We start from the raw sequence: 5,396 nt of genomic DNA, 5'->3' as shown, positions 1-5,396 counted from the left end.
TGAGGGATGCTGCAGGGGTGAGGGATGCTGCAGGGGTGAGGGATGTATATGGAGGAACTGGGAGGTGAATGGGATTGGGATACATGATGTGAAATTCCTAAAAGTCAATAAAGAAGTATTTAAAAAAAGAGCTGCTGGATTGCAGGAAAAGTATCGCAGAGAATGTGTCTCTTTGTGAAGACTCAAGGCAGTGGCTCCCAGACAACAGAACTCTTTCGTTGTCTTCCAAGCTCTAGACTCCCCTCCTCTGCTCTTCTGATCCCCCACCCCCAATGCACATCTTCTGCAAACCCGAGAGGACATGCATCCATTCCTAAGGACAACCCCAATCTCTTGAAAAAGGAGAAAGTAAGACTGTAAGGTCATATTTGCTTTTACTCATGGAAAGAGAGATCGGAGACAATGAATACGTGTTATTATTTGTATCTGCTTTGGGGTAGGAGTGAGGTTATCTTTGTATGGTGTTTTAATTTCATTTGCTTTAATGTGCTATCTATTAAGGGATAGCCAAAATGTGGGTTTTATTTTTTTTTCTACCTTGGAATCATCAGTCAATGAAACCTTTTGAAGAGATCATCATAGCTACAAGGTAAGCTATCACAACTGGCACACTGCCTGCAGATAGCAGCCCAGGAAGCCACCCTGATGTCATCTATAGCAACTAGTGCAGAAAGCCAGTGGGAAAAAAAGGCCACATAGACCAAGCGCTCAAGGAAGACATGTTAACACTTCCAACAGCGACTCCTAGCTCTCCCTAACTTTTGTTCCAGTTTTCGTCTTTGGATCAAAAGGAGAAAGCTGACTGTGTTTCCATAGCCAACCACAAAGACAGTTCCACTTCCAGTTAGCAGCTCCCATCATCTCCTCCATTAGAGACACGTGAAGCACACCACCTTCTCCACTATAGAGCCTTCCCACTCCTTTGTCTGTGAGGCCCTGCCAAATGTGAGGGATGGAAGTGACTTGCTATGGTGTGTCAGCTTTCTGTCACTGTGACCCAAGATAAAGCGACCTAAAATGGGAAACGTCTATTGCCTTACACTGACAGAAGTTTCAGGCCATGGTTGCTTGCTGTTTGGATGTATAGTGGTACAGCAGAGCCTCCAGAAACGAGAGAAAGAAAGAGGTCATAAACTGTTAGGACTGGAGAGTTTGGCTGTTAAGAGATCCAGATATTTTTCCAGAGGATCTAGGATTACCAGGGACCACACGATGGCTCACAACCCTCTGTAGCTCCAGCACTACATGTATGTGCTGCATATGTATACATGTAATCAAATCTCTCTCTCTCTCTTTCTCTCTCTCTTTCTCTCTCTCTCTCTGTCTCTCTCTCTCTCTCTCCCTCCCTCCTTCCCCCCCCCCCCCGACTACAAGCTGCTGTGTGTCTACGTGCTGAGTTAATACTCATTGCCTATCTCATTTTGAGTACTTGCGATGGCCTGAGATTTTTATGTATTCCCAAGTTTGACCTTTAACCCACAAGCTAAGAATGATTTCTGAAACTCCCTTGTACTTATTGTTACTCACTTAGTTTAATATGTTCTGAGGCAGATTAAAAGAATGTTGGATTCTAGGAACCCAGATTCTATGTGTATATGTGTGCGAATTAATTCTCATAAAATAGGGTTTTAAAAAACCAACTTGGGGTTTTTAATGTTATTCTAGAAGATATATATTTCTAATTCATGTGCTACAAGAGCAGTTTTCTTAAAAGACACTTTGAGGCTTACTAGTGTGAATTTTCAGAATTATAGAAATTCTGGGTGGAGGTCAAGCACTTCAGGAAATAATACTGGCCTGTCAATCATGAGTACTTGATCTCTGAGCAGAGGACTTAGTTTCTAATTTAGGTGAAAGTGGTACATGTACAGTTGCAGCTTTTCATATTTACCACCAGATGGCGCCAACACGCCTCCAGTGGTTTTGCCAAGTTGCTTTGGTATCCTATTCTCCAGTGGTGTGGGAGACTGAAGATGGTTACACACACACTTAACCAAGTTAATGTTAATTATGAACTCAGCTTTAGTTGCAGCTAAGTGTGTTTACAAATGCAGTGCATCCTCCAGAAAAGCACCGTGAGGAAATTAAGCAGCCTGAAATGGAGAACCGTCCCTTCTCACTAGCCTTGGCTTCTCAGAGTCCAGACTCCATAGGCTAGCTCTACCTCATCTGCTGCAGTGTGGACCAGCCCTTTAATGCTTAAGTTTGTTGTGAAGTATGTTCCTCTCAGAGTGGACTGTTGTTTCCAGATTGAATGTCTCGACTCTATTCATCTGTCCCAGTGTCTTATAGCTTTAGCCTGTGTCCGTGAGACTCCGGGGCTGGCTGGAGAAAGCCATACTTTGCTTAGAAACTGTACTTCGAGGGCCAGAGAAATGGTTCAGAGGGCAAAAGCGCCTGATGCCAACTCGGATGACTTGAGTTCTTTGATCCGTGGGACCCCCATGGTGGAAGAAGAGAACTGACTCCCTCCGATTTGTTCTCTGATAATAACATGTACATCACCCACAACCCATGAACACAAAGTAAATAAATAAAATGTAATTGAAAATCAAGGCTATACGAGAGTAGTTTCTCTCTTGGAAGATGAACCCACAATCACTAGTATGTTGGAATGCACTCCATAGGTGCCGTAGTCAGTTCCCAGGAACTCAGCAAGTGCAGAAACTGTGCACTGAAACCTTGGAATTCAGTGAACTGGAAACAGGGAATCTCTGGATTACTAATGAAAGAGGTCATGAGGTGCATTGTCTCTTTCCTGCAATTCTTGGGGCCAGATCTGCTTCAGAACAGAATATTTTGAATTTATAGAGGAGCTGGAGGGATGGCTCAGGGGTTAAGAGCATGCATTGTTCTTAAAGAGGACCTGTTCGGCTTCCAGCACCTACGTTTGGTGGTTCCCAAGAGTTTGTTACTCCAAATGTAGGTGCGGGTGATCCAACAACCTCTTATGGTCTCCAAAAGCAACACACACACACACACACACACACACACACACACACACACACAATTAAACATAAAAATATTTTAAAAATAATTTATAAAACTAATCTTGTGCATAGACCATATATAATGTGTCATGCCAAGGGACTGAGAGAAATCTCCAATAATTCCATTTTTCTGCAGGAAAGCATAAATGCTTCTGTTGAGAGGGATAAATGGAGACCAAATGGTGTTGAATTAAACTGGTGAGGATTTGGATTCAAGCGACTTATGGTTAGAACTTTTGGGATTGGAGCATTAGATAATATGTTGGGGGCTTGTAGTAGGTGTTCTAGATGCAGTGTTTCATCCAACCCTCACGGAGCTCACTTGTTAAATACAAGGTGGAAGAGTATGGGGAATCTGAGAGTTGCGGTACTTAAGTAGCTTTCTGAAAACCACAACTGAGCCAACATTCAAAGTAAGGCCCTGCTCTTAACGGCATAGGTCATGTTCCATTGCCTCCAACATTTACTGAATGTGAAGTGTTGTAAGGTGCCAAGAACTCTGGCAGACTTGCCAACATTTGCTATTTGTCCATATCTCCCATGGTTCGTTATTTTCTTCTGTGTCTCTGGGAAAAAAATATGACGCCACAGCAAACTATTCCACCTGAAGAGCAGAATCAAGCTGTAACTGGCACCACCACTGAGCAGCCAAGGACAGCCGGGGAGGAAGCAGAGAGCAAGCAGAGTCGCCACGTCAGATGGCAGCATTTCCGATGCTCTTCAGTTCCTGCTGTGCACTTGGTCTGAACAGTTCATCAACCTGGGTGTTGTCGGCAATAGAACCCAGCATCTAATTAATGTCTCTTGCCTCCTTTTGCAAAATTCGAGTGGACTCTGCTTCTTTGAAAGGCACAGCAGAAATCACTGGCTTCATAAATTGGGTGGCAGTCCAGGGAGAAAATGCTGGCTTTGTTCTGTGCATTTTGCCAGGATGGGAATGGATTAGCGTACTAGAATGGGAAAGTTGTGCTTTCAAGGTGACTTGGGAACCTTGCTTTCCCCTCTATAGCCCAATTATCCTTTTCTACTTTCCTCCTAGCTTCCCTGTTTTCTAAATTTTAACACCATGTGTAGTCTGAAGTTTAGGAAGGTGAAATATTATTTTCTCTCCTCTTTCTTTCTTGTAGTGAAATCAATAACAGTAAAAGCATAGACACACAGCTCTTTTTATATGACTGTAAAAATATTGCAGGCCACAATAAACTGTGTTGCATTTTAATGGACTTTCCCAGAGACCCTTTATAGACTTTCAAGGTTTGTTAGAAAAACGACCTGACTATAGGACTACATGTGTTAATGTCAGTCTTGAAGTCTTTAAAATTCCCTGTTGACTAATTTGACCATGGTGAATAGCATATGCATGCATTCATGCGACAGTCTCTCACACTCCCATAAACTAATTGGCATATAACAAAATAACACTAATCATAAATGTTCCAGTTCACGAGTTTTTAAAATTCAGCCCTTCACAATTTCATACACATATAATGTATTTTGATCCAATTCTTTCCCATTATTTGCATAGCCCCTCCCTCCACTTCTTTTTTCCAATAGTCCCATCCTTTTTCTTCATGTTTTCCTGGAGGGGGCATTGCATTTAATTAGAGTTGTCTAAGTGAGCATGGGTGGACGTTATTTTCTTGAGTAAGGGCAAAGTAAGAACAGGACTCTCCATCAGCAACTATTAACGGCCCACAGCTTCTGGGGAGGGGGTGAGCTTATGAGCCCTTCTCCATCCACAGTAGCCCATTAGCTTTTCAATGAAGGTAGAGTACATTTGCAGGGAGGAACATGGGCCCTGGGTTCTGGCTTCAACTTCTTGTTTTATAATTCTTGAGATGTGGCATCTTGAGAAAGTAATATAATTATTCTCAAGCTCCATTCCTTACATGTAAAAATAGAAAACCTTTGCAGGCCCACAAAGTGTTAAGTATGAAATGAAACAACACATGCTCTATGTTTGCCACTTGTCCCTCTGCAAGCAGGGCTCTTTTAAACACTGGCAGTAGTACTGACTCATTTCAACAAGGGTAAGACTGTGGCACCAGGGTCTGGAGAGATGCTCAGCGGTTAACAGTGCTTGCTGCACTCCTAGTTCACAACCGTCTTTAACTCTAGCTCAGGGGCTCTAGCATCTTCACCTGGCCTCTGTGAGCATCCCCCTCCAGTTCCACCAGCTCCCCAAACACAATAAAAATAAATCTTTAAAGGGGATGGTGGAGAGATGGCTCAGAGGTTAAGAGCACTTTCTTTTGTTCCGGAGGACCCAGGTTTTATTCTCAGCATCCACATCATGGCTTACAATGTCTGTAATTCTAGTCCCAGAGAATCCAGTGCTCTCTTCTGGCCTCCTTGGGTACTAGGGCACTAGGCACAGATTTGGTACACAACATATGTGAATGAAAA

Source organism: Microtus ochrogaster, unplaced genomic scaffold (genome assembly GCF_000317375.1).
Source record: "Microtus ochrogaster isolate Prairie Vole_2 unplaced genomic scaffold, MicOch1.0 UNK66, whole genome shotgun sequence".
In the NCBI taxonomy this organism is placed as follows: Eukaryota; Metazoa; Chordata; class Mammalia; order Rodentia; family Cricetidae; genus Microtus; species Microtus ochrogaster.
This window is presented reverse-complemented; position numbering follows the sequence as displayed.